Raw genomic sequence first — 21,881 nt, forward strand, 5'->3', positions numbered from 1 at the left:
ATTTCATCAGGGTATGGGGGGGGACTTGATAATATGGGTGAATGTAGTAAGCACAGTGATGTTTTTTATGTGAAGACTTGATAACTGTTTATCAATGATACCTTAAAAAATTGTTTATAAAGATGTATTATAAATACATATGTACATGCTGGTGTAAGCACAGACATCCGTATCTCAGAAAGGAAAACTTGTCCAAACTATTCTACCTTATTTCATTCAATCACTCAACAAAAATATTTATTAAGCAGCTATTATATCCCACTAGGACTACTCAAAATCATTACTTTTTAAATATGATTTGCCAAAGAAAGGTAATTTCTGAACTTTTCTGATAATTTTTTATGTGGTGGAAGGTTTATCTTTTTTTTTTAATAGAAGAAAGAAGTTTTTCTTGATCAAATGGAAAGGTTTTTCTGCCATCAAAAATCATCCAAGAAAAGTATAATCTGCACTCATTGTATTGCATATTTCACAGCTAATTACTTTGATAGATATGTTTATTACACTGCAACTTTAAAATTTTGTGTCTGGGCATTTTAGAGTAACTTTAGGGCCAATTAAGTAACTGTACTTAATTTGAATAGACGTAATCTGACTTCTTCAAATAGGCCGCATTTCTTCGTAAGGGTCCCAGCACATGGGTGCAAATACAAGAAGTTGACATCTTACTTCAGAATGTCTCATGTTCTCAAGAAATGGAGCTTGTATACTGCCTTCCCTTATCATCATCCTTACTCATTCAGGGCTGCTACCAAGTTATGCGTCTTTTCCTCTAAATTAGGCCTATTCTATACTACTATTGCTGTTTGCTTCTCAAAATTCAATCAACTCTTGTCAGGCCATCTCTTTCTCATAATGAAAACTGTGTACCCCTAAGCCCGTTTCCTTGTTTGGGTATCTTGGAAAATTACTCAGTTCCATTTTTTTCAACTGAAGGAAGAGTTTAGTTCTCATTTAGTAACTATTAGGTACCTACTTATGTGCCAGGCACTGGGCTAGATCTCAGAAATGGCAGATAAGTATAAAATCCATGGCTAGAAATATTCCTTCATCAAGAAAAAAAAAAATCACTGATTTTAACTTTACATTAAATCTCATAAACAGTGCAATGAACCGGGGAAGCTCTTGAAAGTACCTAGAAATCCCACTTATAAGCATCCTTCCAAATACCCACTCTGCTCATTAAATTTGCTTTTCTTCAAGTATTAGTATTTAGGATAAATAAAAATAATGCCTTATTCAACATAATTATTTTTACACTTAGTTTCATCACTAGAATTGTCTTTATAATATTTTTCAGGGTGGCAGTATTTTTTCTAGAGTGTGAGTAAAATATATTCTTAGGCTATAATAAAAGCCAAACAATCATTTGCTAAATTGTTTCCCAGGGAAGATGGGTCCCGAATTCCCAACAACCTAGTCACAGATGAACATGTGAAGTAAAAAAACATCTGTAAATTGGTGATGACTTATATTTCAGTGGGCTTAAAAAATGGTGCCACTACTAAGGTAATACCAATAAATTACTAGTTCAAAATACAAAATTATTCTGACATTTGTGAAGCTGTGTACAAATCTTCAATCAGTCCAAGAAGGACTGAGTGTGGAAGATTCCGAAAAGAAGCAAAAGTTGGTTTGTGATATCTCTACTGTATTTACTTTTGACTAAGTCCAAGATACTGGTCCAGAAAAGATTCCCACAGACCAATTGTGATTCTTCTTATACATAAGTTGACAGGCTAAAAAAACCCCACAAAAGCTCACAAAACAAAACCTGGTTTACAGGCTTCTGCAAACATAGAGGAAATGGTAGAAAGAAGTGCAGCCATTTTATATTATGCCTAGGGTAAAATCCTTTCAATGTGTTTACTGATACTCTGCTGAAGCTTTTATTTCAGCTAAGTTGTTCTACCTTAAAGGACTCCCTTAGATCAACAATTAGGCACATATCTTTTAAAGCTGGCAGAGGGTAGATTAGAAACTTTGCTTAGAATGGTGCATCTTTATGCAATGACTCAGTGTAGCAGCTAACAATATATACTTCTTTCTCTCACAGAAGAACGATTAGGTCTTCTATCTAAGACTTTAAAAAGACACATAAAATTAGCATACAGCCTTCTGTCTTAAGATTGTACAAACGAAATTTTTATTGGAATACAAATATATATTTTAAGACTTTACTTTCCTTGCTTACATACATTGATGACTTATATATATCCATCGTTATAATAGTTCTTCAGCAGAATGATGTTACATGAAAGCTTAGTATAAACTATTAGAACAAAATAACTGCTTTATTCCTTAATTTGAAATCCATATGCATTCATTTTGCATCAAATGGTAAATCTGAAATATAAATTGTCTATTTTTTTCATTACAGATGTTTGAAAAAAATCATGAGTCAATTATTGGATCTAACAGAAACATTCAACATTTAAATTATATATCCTTTAATTAATGGTATCAATAACATTAATATTTTAATTATGAGGGAATGCTGTAATTTATAATAATTGATAAAACTAACAACAAAATGATAATTTTAAATTTACTCACAATAGACAGGAGGTAAGTTTTGAATTTTCATGCAATTGAAAGAGAAACAAGAAAATGGTACACTGCCACTATTTTTTTAGAAACTTTGTAAATAATAAACCTTTTCCCAAGTAAGATATTCCATGGACACAGAATAGTTGGTAATGGTTCAAGTGCCTTAGGCAACAGAGAAGTACTGTTTTGTGGTTGTTTTTTAAATCTCTCCTAGTATCCTAGTAACAGCAGTTCACCATGCACAAAGAAAAAGGTAACATAGTTTAAAATGAATATATAAGCAATAACTGTACAACCTCAACTAAAACTAAAGTTTACCATATTAATTCCATTCCTATGAGCCAGTATAGGTAACTTGGTTGATACTTACCAAATGTTATAGAAATGTCCAGGCTCTAAGCGACAAAAAGTAGACACATGGTGAGGTGCTGAAGACAGTTCTCTCTTGCCCTCAAAGTACTTTAAAAGGAACCTTTATCTTCCATTTAACAGAGGGTGCCTCCTATTACCAAAGCATTGCAGAGAAGAGTTTCCACAATCCCGTCCTGACTTTCTGTCCCTCTCTTTGAAGAGTAACACTTACCACCGGGAAATGGTAGCAGAAAATGATCACTTGAACAGTCAGTCACACAGGGCAGCTGTAAATTTCCACTCTCTTTGCTTGCTCTCAAATTCCAAGCCTTGCTTGTCTCTTAATCTGTCACAGGCAGTTCTGTTTCTGGCCAAACCAGCTTGCTTATGCGTTCTCCTCCCCCTCTCTAACGCACTCAGTTAGTTACATACCACAGTCACAGCTACCTCTTTTTCTTCCTCCCTCCCAATCAGGCAAGGGCCCAAGAATGTGTGTGTAAAGCAATCAAGCTAAGGCAAACTTAAATCTTGCCTTCCAATCTACCCAAGAAAAGGAGTCTAGGGATAAAATATTATCTCGTGTTTTTCCCCTTTAAGTTCTGTAAACTTGTTCGTGAATGGGGTTTTGTCAACAGATTAAACTGGCCTGTCCCTCTTGTTTAAAAATGTAAATAATATTTTCTAACAAAGGTCTGTTTATAATGATAACAGATTCATCTGCTAATGTTAGTTCCTCAGGGAAGATGCTATTCCTAATCATAAGAAGGAAGCACAGCAAGTAAATACTTAAATATTAATAATTTCATCTTGAGATTTAAAAAGCAAAAAAGACTTTATAATTTGAGTACTCCTCATTTAAAGTATAATTTTATAAAAATGTGGTGTATTTGAAAATATGGAGTACTTTGAAACTTAGAACCAACATTTGCAGTTATAAAAGGGAAAATTATAAAGAACATAGAAAAATATTGATACCAAAAATATTTAATAGAGCAGCTTACACCATTTATGTACAAACCAAATGTAATTATTTTTTTAGAACACTCTCACCCCCCATAAACATATATGCCTTATTGATCATCATACATAATACCTCTTCAATGAGAATTCAAAAGGTTAACTGCCATAAAACATTTTTTCATTATTATACATGTATAATTATAGAGTAAAATATCTTAAAATGATGGATATCTTTGCAAGGTTTGGGACTGAGGTAGTAGGTAGAAAGCTGAGTAGTGCGATTGATTGGTGACAGGCTTACATGGCTGTGCATAAAATTGAAACATTTCCAGAATTTCTTGCCTGGCTTTGGTACATCTGCATATCAACAGGTGTTCAGAGGTGGAGAGAAGTATGGCTTCAGTGTATTTGCATCTTTCCTCAAGGGTGGAGAAGTTCATCTCCATATCAATGGGTAATTACCTGGGCAACAGAGGGCTTATCTGTACCTGAGAGGTGAGGGGGAGGGCCGGTGTGGTGGCTGCTTGAGCAGAGAAGAAAGACAGCCTGGGACTGCAGTTTGTGAGCAATAAACGAGTTTTAAACTTTATTTCTCCCTTTGACTGATTTTGGTTTTTAGAGGCATTTTGCTCCGGGATTTCCTTTCCCCGGACTTACAGTGGCATTTGTAGGATTCTTTGGGATGAGGAGGCAATGTACTCAGCTTGGAATACATGCTGGCTCTTTCGGAATGCTAGTCATCAGATCCTGCCATGGAGTTTTCTGTTCCAGTTCCTCAGCCTCAAGACTTTTAGGTTCCCTGTCTCCTCCTAATATGTGTTTCCAACTAAAATTCTTCAGCTCTTCGAGATCTCCTGATTCCAAAGCTGACAAGTAGTTATTAGACCTATTATTATTTTTATCTTACTCTCTGCAGAACTAAGATATCTCTAAGAATATGAGCTTAAATAAAGGAAAAGGTAAATAACTATAGTTATTTATAATCCTTAAGAAAAATAAGAAAATAAAACTTGGCTCTATATTTTAGTGATACATATTTAATATATATTTCAAAATATACATGTATTTTTCAAATTTATATTTCTTAATCTGCCTCATTTACAGTAGACTTTTAAAATTTAAATATAAGGTGATTTGGTTCTTAACACCTAAGAAATAGGCATTGAAGAAGACTAGGTTCATCTGCTGATTGAATAATTAGTAGCCTTATAAAATTTAGAGTTTTATTTCTTATGTTAAAAGAAATGCTAAATGGAAGTTATCCCAAATCACTAAGGGGTATTAAGTACCTAGTATATTCCTGAGTCTCAGATTATACTCAAACAATTGAGGTATACTTGAAAGGAAAGGAGCGACACACAGCAGCAATTCACCGGGAGAATTCCACTTTATTAGGGAAAGGTGCTGGGTTATATAGGAAGGGGCATGGGGTGATTGAGGTGTCACTTCTACGGGGCTGGTGGCTGTTGGCTAGGTGCTGGGATTGGGAGGGGGGCGAGAGGTGATTGAGCTTCAGGTGGCGCCGGCAGGAACCGAGGACCCAGAAGAGTAGCAGGAAGTTCGCCATCTTACTGGTGGGGGCCCTTCATTCCCCCCTTTCTCCTCTATGGGGTTGTGGACGTTGCTTTCTCTCTGGCTGCTTCCTGCTGAACAGGGGCGGAGAAGGGAGTGAGGGCTTGAGGATTGGGAGGAAAGGGTTGATAGGACTCCCCACGGTAAGGATGAGTAGATGTGGACTTGTTCAGGTTGGAAATCAATGAAGGTTCCCTGTAACCATAGGTCCAGGACCTGTTGATTCCAATGGTGCCAAGAGGATATGGGTGTCAGGAGCCAGGCGTCTGCAGCCATTGTTTCCAGGAACAGTTTCCAGCGGAGAGAGGGGTACATCTCAGCGTGTGGTGAGGAGGTCACGTGAGGGTGAGGGATCTTCTGTGGCCAGAAGCTGGTAGTTCCTGAGTAAAAGCTGGTTGAAAGCTTGATTAGAGATTTTTCCGACTTGGGATTTGATGAACTTTATTATACAGGGTAAGAAGAGACAGGCGAGAAGAATGATTATTATGGGGCCTGCAATGGGCCAGAGCCAGGTGAGGAGGGGGTTTGTTAGTATTGAAGAGAATGGGTTGGAATTGGAAGCAGAGTGGAGGCTGGAGGCAAGGTCGGTGAGTTTGGTGATGTCAGTTTCTACAATGCCGGATTCGTTGATGTAATAGCAGCACTCTTCCCGGAGGAAGACACAGGTGCCGCCCTTCTCGGCTGTAAGCAGATCTAAAGCCCGCCAGTTTTGAAGGGTGACTTTAGCTAGCGAAGTGACCTGTCTTTGGAGAGAGGCTAGGGAATCGGCAGTGGATGTCAGGGCTCCCTCAAGTTTGGCGTTGAGATCTCTAACTGCTCATAGAGAGTGACCCAAGGCTTCTCCTGAAAACCCTGCCCCAATGGCTGAGGTGATTAAAGAGATACCGACCATGATGGGAAGGAAAGCAGCCCTTTTTGTGCGCGAGGGCAAGGGAGGTTGGAGCTCAAGGAATTCTGCCATGCTGTAAAGTGTAAGCTGTGGGATTAGGGTGATGAGAATGCAGGGTGTGCTGGAGTTGGGAGGCAGTGAAGTGCACTGGAGTGGGGTGGAGTCGGGCCTACACAGTGGTGGATGGTGAGATTATCTGCGTATTCTGGTTCTCATAAGGATATGTCTGCCAGGGGGCAGAGGAGTTGTCTTTCTGCATGGAAGGAGTAGTTGGAAATATTAAGAGGCATGGCGGCAAGCAGTGGGTGCTATAGTGATGCACACAAGAAACAATTGGCGGTGTTAAGGGTGTGGTTGAGAAAGATGGTGGTGTCCTGAATGAGCTATAATGAAGAGTAGGAGAAATGGGAAGAGGGGCGGGGATAAGAAGATGAAGAGGCGCTGTCAAGAGTTTGGATAATGACTTTTTCAGAATGTCTGATATCTGATGCAACTTGAGAGATTTGGGAATGAGAGGGAACATAGTTTCGAGAGATATGAAGGGTACCGTGGGGGGTTGAGGACCCCCTGTAGTAAACTGAGGCTGTGACTCTGGCAGCCCATCAAGAGTCCCAGGGATCTGGGATTGATAAGGAGAATGAGCTGCTGGGATATTTCATGAAACGGTTGGAGGAGTAATACTGTGGGTACTGGAAGTTACCCAAGTAGTGAATGGTGCAAGACCAGTAGGGGCATCTCCTGTAGGTGTCTGGCCATTGCCTGCAATAGGCTTGTCTTTGGTCATAGAGGAAGCAGAGGTAGGAAGAATAAGGGTAGCTGCTAGTGAACACTTCGGTGGAGGGAGGAAAGTGGAGGTATAAAGGCTCAGAGTAGCTTTTCAGAGGGCAGTCTGGTGTGGCAATGAGGGCAGTAACTTTTGTTTGATGCTGTGTGTAAGTCTGTCTGACTTTGAATCGCCATACAAAGGAGGCTGAGGTGGCGGGGAAGACAATAGGAATGAGGAAAAAAAGCGAGAGAGCAGTAAAGGAGGAAAAAGTCATGATTCGGGTATGGATGGCAAAGGGGGTGAATGGGATTTTGGAGAAAAGAGGACAGTAAGGTCAGGAGTCTGGAGGGAGGGAGAGTCTGTAAACTTTTGTAGGTTAAGAGATCTTTTAGGTGATGTGGGGACAGAATGGTAAGGGGTACCTTGAATGTCAGTTTATGAGCTTCCTTCTGCAAGAGCTTTCTAGCGGCTAATGCTCGTAGGCAGGGGCCCCATCTCCGAACTGTGGGGTCTAACTGCTTGGAGAGATAAGCTACTGGGGCAAAGGATGGGCCATAATATTGGCCTAGGACTCCTAGAGCTTGACTGTACCTCTCATGAATGTATAATGAGAAGGGCTTCGACAAATCAGGAAGATGGAGAGCTGGGGCTTCCACAAGGGCTTGATGGAGCTTAATGAAGGAGTGTCGGGGTGAGGACGATAATGGTTCTTTAGGGGGGCCCTTGCTGAGGTCGTATAGGGGTCTTGCCAACAGGGAGAAGTTAGGGATCTATGCTCTAAAATACCTAGCCAGGCTTAGAAAGGAAAGGATTTCTGTCTTGGTTTTGGGAACGGGCAGGTCAGAGAGGAGCCGTTTTCTGTCTAAGGTAATGGACTTTCTTTGTTGAGATAGAAGGAATCTGAAGTGACAGGAGGGGAAGAGATTTGAGCTTTGATGGGGGATACTCGGTAACCTCTGGAAGGTAGAAGGTTAAGTAGGGAGGCAGTGTCAAGTTGAGAGTGTTCTCATGAGGGACTGCAGAGTAGAAGATTGTCCATGTATTTGTAATAAGGTGGACTTGGAGTGATCATGATGAAAGTGAGGTCCTGAGCTAGGACCTGTCTAAAAATATGGGGACTATCTCGGAAGCTTTGTGGCAAAACTGTCCAGGTGAGTTGTTCAGAATGTCTTGTGTATGGGTCCGTCCAGGTGAAGATGAAAAAATCTTGGGAGCAGGGGTCTAGAGGGATAGAAAAATGGGTCCTTGAGATCTAGGACTGAGAAGTGGGATGCTGAGGCAGGGATCTGTGATAAAAGGCTGTATGGATTTGGAACTAAGGGATGGATAGGGACAATGGCTATGTTGATGAGGCGAAGGTCTTGGACGAGGTGGAAAGATCCGTTGGTTTTTTAACAGCTAATATGGGGGTATTAAACGGGGAGTGAGTGGGTCTGAGGTAATTTTTGTTTAAGAGATCTTGAATGATGTGTTGGAGGCCTATGAGGGCTGAAGTGGTTAGGGGGTATTGGGCCTGACAGATATACTGAGAGGGTAATGTAATTTGATAGAGGCAGGAGGACATAGAGCCACGGAGGGGCTTGTAATGTCCCAAACTTTGGGATTTACAGGGTGTATGAGGGTGGAACCAGAGCTTTCATTGGGTAGAGGGGGGTCATGGGCTATGAGGGCCACCAGAAAGGGAGTACTGGGGGCTGTGGGAGTGGATACAGTTATGGAAACGTGGAGGAGAGAAAGGATGTCTCGTCCTAGTAAAGGGATGGGACACTGGGGCATAACCAGGAAGGAGTGGGAGAAGGGTATGGGATTGTCTTGGATTGTACATAAAAGGGGGGGGCGGAGTTTAATGGGAAAATCTGTTTACCTCCTACCCCGACTATAGGAGTAACGGCAGGCGTGGTAGGGCCCTGGTATTCTCGCAAGACTGAGAAGGTGGCTCCTGTGTCTAGGAGGAAGGAGATGGGGCGATCGTCTACTGTTAAAGTAACCCTGGGCTCCTGTTTGGTGATGGAAATGGACGGGTGAGAAGCCCCCGGGCCCCATCAATCTTTTTCTGCCAGCCCCACTATGGCGGGCTTAGGATGGGGGTTGTTTGTCCAGCCTCCCCTTTGGGTGGTTGGGCAATCAGACCCCTAGTGGCCCTTTTTGTGGCATCTGGGGCATGGGTGGTAGGAGATCTGGGGGAGGGGCATGCCCTTGACCAATGTCCCTCTTTTCCACACTTGAAACAAGCTCCTGGGGGGTGCTTGTTTGTAGAGGGGCACCCAGGTTGTGGTTTTATCAGCTGGGCCAACATTTGGAAACTGACCTGATCAGCATTTTGTTTACGGCATTCTTTCTCCTCCTCCCGGTTATGGAAGACTTTAAAGGCCACTGTTAGGATCTCAGTCTGTGGGGTAGCGGGGCCCTGTTCTAACTTTTTGAGTTTAGCTTTAATGTCAGGGTAGCTTTGAGCTAGGAAGTATGTCATAAGGACATGTCTTCTTTCAGGTGTTTCTGGGTCCAGGCTGGTATACTGTCATAGGGCTTGAGTGAGTCTGTCTAGGAACTCAGAGGGGGTTTCGTCTCTCTTTTGAATTATGTCTTGGAGCTTTTGAAAATTGACTACTTTACGAGCTGCCTTTTTCAGACCTGCTATTAAGCAGGAGGCAAAAATATCTCGAGAGCAGAGACCCATGGTGGTGTTATAATCTCAGTGTGGGTCTTGTTCGGGGACAGCAGTGGGGCCAGGGGAATAGGTGGGGTCAGTCCCGTGGGTTTTGGTAGCATGCATTTGGGCGAAGTCCCAAACTCGTCTACGCTCTTCAGGGAGTTGAGTATTGGCCAGGATCTTGAAAATGTCATGATGCGTGAGGCTGTAAGACTGGAGGGTCCATTGAAACTCCCTGATGTATGTCGTGGGATCAGTGGAAAAGGAACCTAGGCGTTTCTCTAGTTGGGCTAAATCTCCTAAGGGAAAGGGACGTGAACGCGCACGATGCCTTCAGATCCTGCTACTTCCTGGAGGGGGGGCAATAATTTTGGGAGGCCCTCGGGACCGAGTCTGATGGGGCAAAGACGGAGGAGGCTCCTGGAACTTAGTTAGAGGGGGGCTGAAAGGCTCAGGCTCAATGTGCGGGAGGGGGGGAGGTGAGGGGGGATGGGGGAGGAGGGGGGGAGGAGATGGTGGTGGAGGGAGGGGAGCAGGGGGGAGAGGACGGGAGGCTTCTGCGGGGGTGGAGGCAGCGGCGGCGGTGGTAGAGGAAGGGGGAGGGGCTGTTGTAGGAGAAGAAGGGGAAGGGAGAGGACGGGAGGCTTCCGCGGGGAAAGAGGCAGCCCCGGCAGTGGAGGGTAGAGGGGTTGTAGGAGGGGGAGGGGCTGAACGGGGAAGCCTGTATGTTGGAGGCTCGTCGGCCGGGTCAAAGGTAATCGAAGAGGGACTGGGAGTGTGGGGAGGGGAGGGAGACGGCTTGCAGGCTAGGAGAACTTGGGGGGGGTGGGGGGGAGGAGGCGGAAAGCTTCGATATAGGTAATCTCCTTCCATTTTTTCAGGCACTGGCAGTAGTTAAGAAGATCACGAGTGATGTTAGGATCAAGAGTTCTCCCTTCGGGCCATTGGTTGTTATTGTCTAGGGGTATGTCGGCCAATCTTGGGAGCAATATTTACGGAGAAGTTTTAGTTTTATATCAGGCGTCAGGGAGAGGGTAGCCAGATGCTTAAGCAGGCATTCAAGAGGTGAACTTTCAGGGAGGGATGAGGAGGCTCCCATGGCTAAAGGACAGAGTAGGAGAGAAACAGGGGAAGATGAACGGAGATCCTCGGACTGGAAGCAGACCGCAAGGAGACAAAGGGCATCCCCGATGATCCTTGGTGGTCTGCGGAAACTCGTATACGAGTCAGAATTTCTTAGGAAGTGTGGGTCATCACCCAGAATTCCCTAAGAAGGCAGTTTGCCGGAGTCACGAGGTACCTAGCACTAGGAATTTCGGCAGAAAGAACAGATTTCGGCGGACGGAACAGAAGGAGGAGGGGGGGAAAGGGGAGCGTTCTCATCCACAAAGGTGTCACCTCGTTTATGGCTGTTGGAGGGGGGTCCTCAGGGTCTGCCGCAGCCGTGAAGGCCTGAGGCGGGGATTTATGGCTGTCGGAGGAGGGGCCTAAGGGTCCACCGCAGCCATGAAGGCCTGAGGTGGGGAGAGTTCCCTCCTCATCCCCAAGTGTCAGGGCCTTGCCGGACGATCACGATCAATGGCACTACGATAGCTCGGGGAAGAGTGGCCCACTCCGGGGGAGAAAACTTACCTAAAGGCCAGAGAGGAGTGGTCAGTGTGATGAGCCAGCGCCAGAAAAAGAGGACGAGGGCAAGCTGCTGCTGGTGTCGGGAGGAAGACGGGGCCCAGTTGGGGTGTCCTGTCTCCCGGGTTTCGGCACCAATGAAAGGAAAGGAGCGACACACAGCAGCAATTCACCGGAGAATTCTGCTTTATTAGGGAAAGGTGCTGGGTTATATAGGAAAGGGCATGAATTGATTGAGGTGTCACTTCTACGGGGCTGGTGGCTGTTGGCTAGGTGCTGGGATTGGGAGGGGGGTGAGAGGTGATTGGGCTTCAGGTGGCGCCGGCGGGAACCAAGGACCCAGAAGAGAAGCAGGAAGTTTGCCATCTTACTGGTGGGGGCCCTTCAATACTGAAGAAATTCAGAATTTGTAAGGGTGCTGTGTAGAATAACTACAAGTTAACTTTCCAAAGTCACTTTTATGTTTGGAGACACCAATCTATGATCTTAAGGCACAAAATAAAGACCAGGTATTTATAGTATATAAAAAAGACTGACTATATATGATTGTATGTTTATATTTGATTCTTATGAAACACCATTTTTTAAGCTACACAAAGCAATCACAAAAAGTGACTTTACATTAAGCCACAATAAATGAAATAATTTCCAAAATAGAAATGGTACAAGCTTCATTTTCTGAACAAAAGATGATAAAATGGGAAATTATTTAAATACTTTTCAACAGATAAACAGAAGCTTTTTTTTAACTTTTTAAAAAACCCTATTAGTACTTGAAAATTTAAAAAGAACATTGTTCTAAAAATTATTTGGACAGAGAACTAAAATTATAACTACAGTTACTTATGTTTCAGGATATGATAGAGTAACAGAGACTGAATTTACTCTTCTGTCTTACATAACTAAAAAACTGGTCAAAAAATATAAAACAAAGGTGTTCAGAAACAGGTCACCAGGCAGCTCAGCCCTGTAATCCCTGGGAGATGGGAAACAAACAATTAAGCCATACAACTGCCCCAGGTAGCAGAGCTGGAAGGGGAACCCAAACAGAGTGTGACAGGCTCCCTGAGTGGAAAAGAAAGAGTTGAGAATTCAAGGTCAATGTGACTAAAATTCACAGGGCAGAATACCAGAGAAGAGAGAGCTGCAAAGAGAGCCTCAGAGGTCTGCAGAGGATTTCCCGCTTGTTCAAGAACTGATCGGCTTTGTCTGTTAAAAACTCTCTAAAACCAAGGGAAGAATCACTGGAAAGGCTTACGTATTTCCAATACTCACACAGGGCTGTGAATAGTTTATGTTCTCAATAGCCTGAGTAAAGAAATTCATAAAATATGGGAAATAGGGTGAGTACTCAAAAGGATATTGACTTCAGGATGGGAACCAAATTAGCTCTAGATCAAAGTCATTTTAGTCCCTCCTAATATAGCTTACAAGTAAGCTGTGAAAGGATCAGATTCTTTCCCAATAAATTAAATGCATTGTACAGTAGAATTTAAAAGGTTTAAAGGAATTTCTAGAAAACTAGCATATAACAAAAATTACAATGTCTGGCACCCAGTCAAAAATTACCAAGTATGCAAAAAAGCATGAGAATATGATACATAATAAGGAGAAAAATCAGTAGAAACTAACTCAGAAATGACACAAATAACAGAACTAGTACACAATTTGATTAAAACAACTATGACAAATACACCCCATGAGTTCAAAAAAGTATAAGTATGTTAAGGAGAGACAGAATATATTTTTAAAAAGGCCCAAATCAAATTTCTATAGATTAAAGTACAATTTCTGAGATGAAAGTTACATCAAATAGGATAAACAGACTGGACACCGCAGAAAAAATGATTAATAAGCTTAAAGATGTTATAGAAGTTATCAAAATAAAATCAAAATGAAACACGGAGAAAAACAGATGCTCACCCAAAATGAACAGAGCATCCCTGAATGGGAAAACTTCAAGCTAGTATAGGTATCATTTAAGTCCCACAAGGAGAGGAGAAGGGAGAGGAGAAAACAGTGTTTGAAGAAATAATGACTGAAAAATTTTCAAATTTAATGAAAATTATAAACCCACAGATCAAAGAAGAGCAAAAAGCCCCAAACAAAAGAAACAAAGAAAACTGTATGAAAGCAGAACATAAATAAATTGCTTAAAATCAGTGGTAAGAGAAATATCTTAAAAGCAATTTGATAAAAAAAGACACATTACATACCAAGAAAAAAAAAGAAATGAGAGCAGATTTCTCATCAAAAACAATGCAAGACAGAAGGTAGTAGAATAACATCTCCATCACATTTAGGAGGCAATAATGTCCCCACTGTCCACTATTAGTAATCCATCTTATGACTGAGCTAAGGTAATGACATTGTTACTAAAGACTTGTTTTCCTTTTTGACTAACTAATAAGTTACAGAGTGATATCTTGTCAACATGCAAATACTTGGTTCTCTATCAACGCTTCCTCCAATGATTTTAGTTTTCACTGATGATCCGTGCCTAAACCAATCATTTCACCAGAGGTTGCAAACTGATGGTTTTTTAAATTCCACTTTTCTTCCTGCTTATATTGACTGGCATTTTTCTGTAGGGAAGAGTTTCTCCTCAAATATACTTCTAATGGAAAAGGCATGATAGTGGCAACTTCTCCTTCCTTTAATTACCAATTTTGAGAGTAAGAAGCTGGTAGCATTTACTTCCAATACTGGCAAATGGAAGTTTTTGTTTTTTGATGGGGGAAGTCTTTTACTTCTTTTTTTTTTTTGAATATTATAGGTACATAAGTCTTTATATATTTAATGTTTCAATGATTACAGGCATTATTCTCATTAGCCTTGAAGCCTGGGTTCCCCCAAAAGCAGGGTCTGAAGCAAAAGGCTTATGTAATATTATATTAAAAAAGAAATCTAATCATAATGAGCAGAAGTAAGAGACAATGGGAATAAAGCAAAGAAGGAGGGAGAGCCAATATGACAATGCATTATCTGCCTGGCCACCTGTTTAATGTCAGACTAAACCTCTTAGGAGCCATAAAACTGCATTTCAGGACTACCCCAGAGTGTGGAGAGGAAAAGGGATAGGAAAAATTTATCTATTGGCTCTCATCCTCCACTGATCGAGGCTTTCTGAAATGGGCGTTAACTCCCCTGTACTTCCAGGTTGCACATGTGTGGGTTTTCCCTGTGGACACTGCAGAAACCAAGGGACTTGCAGAATGGTGAGAAATGAAGCCGTGTAAGGTTATGCCTCCATGAGACATATTTATTACATATCACATTTTAAAAATCTAAGATGCTATCTTACTATGCTGATGGACGGTGACTGCAATGGGGTCTGTGTGGGGGGACGTGATAATATGGGTGAATGTAATAACCACAATGTTACTCATGTGAAACCTTTATAAGATTGTATATCAATTATATCTTGATTTAAAAAATGAAAAAAAACTAAGATGCTAAGCTTATTAAATAATAAGAGTCTGAATTTTACCTTGTTTTTCACATAAACATTTCCTTCCAATTGAAGATGAAAGAATACCAAAATGTTAATATCAGTTGGATCACTGGTGATTATTTTCTTCTTGTATTCTTGTATGCCTTCCAAATGTTCTATAATTAATATGTACAGTTAGTTTTGCTACATGAGATAACTTCCTAAAAACCATCAAACTACACAAAATAATGCAAGAACCACAGAATTTATGGGGAACATAGGGTTGGAGCTCAAATACTCAAAAACTTTGTCACAGATATTTTTTTTCTTTAAGGTAGAGACCTAATTAAAATAGTAGCACAGTTTTACACATGTTAAATGGTTAAAAAGTACATAAATACTACAATAAATCTGGCACTTTACCTTGAAAAAGACCTGACATGTGCTTGTGGAAATGGGAGTTAGAAGAGTTGTAGCTTGTAAATTATTCTGAAATAGTGGAAATAGGGTGATCTGAAATCAGCTGGAAATTTTTAACACCAAAATTGTGGATGGATGTGACTCAGTATGTGGTATGCTGAGATGGTTGGTGGTGTTTCAGGTGTGAGCATGTGTAGATTTTGTGTATTCCTCCATGGCCTTGGTTATCTGGGTAACTTTCTGCATTCATGTGGTGTTTCTTACAAATGAAACTACATAAAAGCAAGTGAGAAATGCCCATTATGCTCAAATTGTTCCTTAAGATATTAATCATATCAGAACTAATTTGTGTTTTCAAAAGAAGCATTATAGCAGAAATGACTATTACTGTTGCCATCATAAAATACATGTATATACATATATATGGATATATATACATAAGAGTATACAAAGGGTGGTGTGGACCTACTGCTGCAATTCTGCTAACTTGGGTTACTATGGGTCTTTTCTCTTTAACTGTTATTTACCTCTCTCATTTCCACTGTCTTTCTCTTGACTTCTCATTCACGCTTTTATTTCCCTGTTTTTCTCTATTCCTGAAGTCCACATTGTAAATACAAAATATCCTAACTATACCTTCAGGTACCCTGGCAATAACATCTGACTTATTTTTGAATAGCCTTATGCCAATAAGAGAGTCACAAAGCAAATAACCTGTTTACTGTCTTAGAAGCTTGTCATGCTACCCATGTATCATAGATATCTTTAGTTCTTCCTTCTCATAATTTTCACTTCAGACAGAATTAACATTGTGGCCATGGAAGATGCCTAGAGATATTCAAATGGCTTTCATAAAGGCAGAATACAAAAGACATGCTGTAGGAGAAATGCTATAGAGCCATGCGAGTTGCACAGAAATGGATGTTGATTGATAGAATGAAAAACACATTTCCAACTGTCCATTAATTGTTAATTCTGGCCAGATATGGAAATGTTTAAAAAGGACTGTAATCTCAAGAAGATAAAAATCTTAATTATTCTGTTTCTTTCTTATGGAACTCTGCTTACCATCTCCTTCTGTTTTCTTTCTTTCTTTTTTGGAAAGGAGGAAGCTGAATAACAAAAACTAGGCAACACAATTACTCGCATTGGTTGTATTTTCAAAAACACCAGAGCAGTCTCTTAAAGCCAAGAACCTCATCTTTTTCTCACTTTTCAGCACGGCTCTGGCCCCCTGCTGGTACTAAGCTGAAATGGCAACTGTAATATTCGACCCCAGCAATAATACCTACCATGCCAGTGCAAGGAATCACTGCGTTGCTCCCCTAATGCCAAGATAGTACAAATTTATTGCTACAACTATTTACAGATGTGTATGTGTATGTATAGATATGTATAAATACACATATATGTAGCCTCTGAAGGCCTTTATGTGATAAGCTATTCTGAAAAGTCTTCAGATATAAAGTGGCTAGTTTCACTGGCCACAGAGACTTTGGAATTAGGCAGACTCTGATTAATTTGAGCTAATAATGTAAAGTACCAGGACTGGTTGTGAGGATCAAGTGAAATAATATGCATACATGTGTGGCACTTAGTTAAGTGCTAAGTGTTAGACATTGCTCCACTAGCAAATAATTCTAGCATATGTTAAAAGTATGTCAGTCCACTTGTGTGGTTACCCTGTCACTACTATGGAATGGGGCAGATCCACTGAAGGAATCACAAGGAGTGTATAATCAACTTCATTTGGTAAACACTTAGTAGATGCAAAGTGCTACACGGGGTACTCCATTTATACCCACACACCAATAAACCATTAAGTTATGTTGATATGTTCAAGGACTTTGTAATTTATCTCATATACCAACCAGACCAAAATAATTCCACTAAAAGAATTCTGCCACAACTAGAGAAGGTAAGGTTTTGATAATTTGGGGAACTGCTGAACCACTGTATTGTTCATCTGAAACCAACATAAGACTGTGCATCAATAATACTTAAAAAAATAAATGAAGGGGCGGAGCCAGGATGGCAGTGTGAGTAGAGCAGCGGAAATCTCCTCCCAAAACCACATTTATCTATGAAAATATAACAAAGACAACACTTCCTAAAATAGAGACCAGAGGACACAGGAAAACATCCAGACCACATCCACACCTGCGAAAACCCAGCGCCTAGTGAAGGGAGTAAGATACAAGCTCCAGAGCGGGTCCCGAGCACCCCTCCACCCAGCTCCCAGCGGGAGGAGAGAGGTCTGAGCGGGAGGGAGAAGCAACCCAGGACTGCTGAACACCCAGACCCAGCCATCCAAACCAGAGTGCAGACAGTGCATGCGCGGGGCCCTGGATACTAGGGAAACAGGGCAGCAAGAACGGTGAGCAGGTACCAGAGGCCAGTGCGGGAGGACAAAAGAAAAGCGAGTGGCCATCTTTTTTTGTTGTTGTTGTTTTGTTGTTGTGAGTGTTTTTTGGAAGTCTTAAAGGGACACAGACCCCAATACTAGGGAAACAGGGCAGCAAGACTGGCGAGCGGGTATCGGAGACCGGCGCCAGAGAACAAAAGAAACGCGAGCGGTCACCTTTTTTTCTTTTCTTTTTTTTTTTTTGTTGTTCTTTTGTTTTGGCAAGCGCTTTTTGGAAGTCTTAAAGGGATAGGGACCCCAATACTAGGGAAACAGGACAGCAAGTCAGGTGAGCGGATGCCCGTGGATGGCGCCGGAGAACAAAGAAAACGAGCGAACCTTTTTTCTTTCTTTTTTTCTGTGTGGACGTTGTTTTGTTTCAGCGGGTGATTTTGGAAGTTTTAAAGGGGCAGGGCAGGACATTTAGTCCAGAGGTAGGGAATCCCGGGATCTCTGGGCACACTAAACCCCTGGGCAGCAGGGAGCACGGAGGCCCCCTTACGGACATAAATAGCCTCCTGGCTGCTCCCCCTCCAACGCAACTCCAGCACTTTGGAGCAGCAGCCCGAGCCAGGCCACACCCACAGTAACAGTGGAGATAAACTCCATAGCAGCCAGGCAGGAAGCAGAAGCCCGGTCTGCACGCAGCTACCCAGCACAAGCCACTAGTGGACGCTGTCTTCCCAGGCGAGGAAGGCCACAAACCAACAAGAAGGGAAGTTCTTCCAGCCGTCACTAGTCCCAGCTCTGCAAACTATTCCTATCACCATGAAAAGACAAAATTACAGGCAAACCAAGATCACAGAGACACCAGAGAAGGAGACAGACCTAACCAGTCTTAATGACAAAGAAGTCAAAATAAAAATCATAAACATGCTGACAGATATGCAGAGAAATATGCAAGAGAAATTGGATGAAGTCCGAAGGGAGATCACAGATGCCAGAAAGGAGATCACAGAAATGAAACAAACTCTGGAAGAATTTATAAGCAGAATGGATAAGATGCAAGAGGCCATTGATGGAATTGAACCCAGAGAACAGGAACGCATGGAACCTGACATAGAGAGAGATTAAAGGGTCTCCAGGAATGAAACAATATTAAGAGAACTGTGTGACCAATCCAAAAGGAACAATATCTGTATTATAGGGGTACCAAAAGAAGAAGAAAGAGAAAAAGGGACAGAAAGTATCTTAGAAGAAATAAGTGCTGAAAACTTCCCCAAACTGGGGGAGGAAATAATCGAACAGACCACGGAAATACACAGAAGCCCCAACAGATAGGATCCAAGGAGGACAACACCAAGACACATAATAATTAAAATGGCAAAGATCAAGGACAAGGAAAGAGTTTTAAAGGCAGCTAGAGAGAAAAAGGTCACCTATAAAGGAAAACCCATCAGGCTATCATCAGACTTCTCGACAGAAACCCTACAAGCCAGAAGAGAATGGCATGATATATTTAATCCAATGAAACAGAAGGGCCTTGAACCAAGGATACTGTATCCAGCACGACTATCATTTAAATATGATGGCGGGATTAAACAATTCCCAGAGAAGCAAAAGCTGAGGGAATTTGCTTCCCACAAACCACCTCTACAGGGCATCTTACAGGGACTGCTCTAGATGGGAGCACTACTCAAAAGAGCACAGAACAAAACACACAACATATGAAGAATGGAGGAGGAGGAATAAGAAGGGAGAGAAGAAAAGAATCTCCAGACAGTGTATATAACAGCTCAATAAGCAAGCTAAGTTAGGCAGTAAGATACTCAAGAGGCTAACCTTGAACTTTTGGTAACCACGAATCTAAAGCCTGCAATGGCAATAAGTACATATCTCTCAATAGTCACCCTAAATGCAAATGGACTTAATGCACCAATCAAAAGACACAGAGTAATAGAATGGATAAAAAAGCAAGACCCATCTATATGCTGCTTACAAGAAACTCACCTCAAACCCAAAGACAAGCACAGACTAAAAGTCAAGGGATAGAAAAACATATTTCAGGCAAACAACAGTGAGAAGAAAGCAGGGGTTGCAGTACTAATATCAGACAAAATAAACTTCATAACAAAGAAAGTAACAAGAGATAAAGAAGGCCACTACATAATGATAAAGGGCTCAGTCCAACAAGCGGATATAACCATTATAAATATATATGCACCCAACACAGGAGCACCAGCATATGTGAAACAAATACTAACAGATCTAAAGAGGGAAATAGACTGCAATGCATTCATTGTAGGAGACTTCAACACACCACTCACCCCAAAGGATAGATCCACCAGGCAGAAAATAAGTAAGGACACACAGGCACTGAACAACACACTAGAACAGATGGACCTAATAGACATCTATAGAACTCTACATCCAAAAGCAACAGGATATACATTCTTCTGAAGTGCACATAGAACATTCTCCAGAATAGACCACATACTAGCCCACAAAAAGAGCCTCAGTAAATTCCAAAAGATTGAAATTCTACCAACCAATTTTTCAGACCACAAAGGTATAAAACTAGAAATAAATTCTACAAAGAAAACAAAAAAGCTCACATAACACATGGAGGCTTAAGAACATGCTTCTAAATAATCAATGGATCAACGAACAAATCAAAATAGAGATGAAGGAATATATAGAAACAAATGACAACAACAACACAAAGCCCCAACTTCTGTGGGATGCAGCAAAAGCAGTCTTAAGAGGAATGTAAATAGCAATCCAGGCATACTCAAAGAAGGAAGAACAATCCCAAATGAATAGTCTAATATCACAATTATCGAAACTGGAAAAAAAAGAGCAAATGAGGCCTAAAGTCAGCAGAAGGAGGGACATAATAAAGATCAGAGAAGAAATAAACAAAATTGAGAAGAATAAAACAATAGAAAACATGAATGAAACCAAGAGCTGTTTCTATGAGAAAATAAACAAAATAGATAAGCCTCTAGCTAAACTTATTAAGAGAAAAAGAGAATCAACACACATCAACAGAATCAGAAATGAGAATGGAAAAATCACGACAGAGTCCACAGAAATACAAAGAATTATTAAAGACTACTATGAAAACCTATAGTCTAACAAGCTAGAAAACCTACAAGAAATGGACAACTTCCTAGAAAAATACAATCTTCCAAGACTGACCAAGGAAGAAACACAAAAGTGAAACAAACCAATTACGAGCAAAGAAATTGAAGCAGTAATCAAAAAACTACCCAAGAACAAAACCCCCGGGCCAGATGGACTTACCTCAGAATGTAAAGGCCATATATGATAAACCCACAGCCAACATCATACTGAACAGTGAGAAGCTGAAAGCTTTTCCTCTGAGATCAGGAACAAGACAGGGATCCCCACTCTCCCCAGGGTTATTTAACATACTACTGGAGGTCTTGGTCACAGCAATTAGACAAAACAAAGAAATACAAGGAATCCAGATTGGTAAAGAAGAAGTTAAACTGTCACTATTTGCAGATGACAAGATATTGTACATAAAAAAACCTTAAAGACTCCACTCCAAAACTACTAGAACTGATATCAGAATACAGCAAGGTTGCAGAATACAAAATTAACACACAGAAATCTGTGGCTTTCCTATACACTAACAATGAGCCAATAGAAAGAGAAATGAGGAAAACAATTCCATTCACAATTGTGTCAAAAAGAATAAAATACCTAGAAATGAACCTAACCAAAGAAGTGAAAGACCTATACCCTGAAAACCACAAGACACTCTTAAGAGAAATTAAAGAGGACACTAACAAATGGAAACTCATCCCATGCTCTTGGCTAGGAATAATTAATATAGTCAAAATGGCCATCCTGCCCAAAGCAATATACAGATTTGATGCAATCCCTATCAAATTACCAATAACATTCTTCAACAAACTGGAATAAATAGTTCAAAAATTCTTACGGAACCACCAGAGACCCTGAATAGCCAAAGCAATCCTGAGAAGGAAGAATAAAGTGGGTGGGGGGAATTTCACTCCCCAACTTCAAGCTCTACTACAAAGCCACAGTAATCAATACAATTTGGTACTGGCACAAGAACAGAGCCACAGACTAGTGGAACAGATTAGAGACTCCAGACATTAAGCCAAACATATATGGTCAATTAATACATGATAAAGGAGTCATGGATATACAATGGGGAAATGACAGTCTCTTCAACAGATGGTGCTGGCAAATCTGGACAGCTACATGTAAGAGAATGAATCTGGATCACTGTCTAACCCAATACACAAAAGTAAACTCCAAATG

General features: G+C 41.1%; 1 protein-coding gene across 14 annotated transcripts in view; it reads right to left on the reverse strand.

The window, feature by feature from the left end:
* The window catches only part of CAB39L (calcium binding protein 39 like), a 215,585-nt gene that overhangs the window by 188,540 nt on the left and 5,164 nt on the right, over window positions 1-21,881 (reverse strand). For 3 of the 14 annotated variants that reach the window (XM_073212675.1, XM_073212672.1, XM_073212676.1), the window contains exon 2: window positions 14,855-14,973. The exons of 2 other annotated variants lie outside the window; for them this stretch is intronic. The gene's annotated coding sequence lies outside the window, so the exon portion shown is untranslated. 9 more of the 14 variants (XM_073212681.1, XM_037025834.2, XM_037025820.2 and 6 more) reach the window with 7 other exon arrangements.

This window comes from Manis javanica, chromosome 9 (genome assembly GCF_040802235.1).
Source record: "Manis javanica isolate MJ-LG chromosome 9, MJ_LKY, whole genome shotgun sequence".
In the NCBI taxonomy this organism is placed as follows: Eukaryota; Metazoa; Chordata; class Mammalia; order Pholidota; family Manidae; genus Manis; species Manis javanica.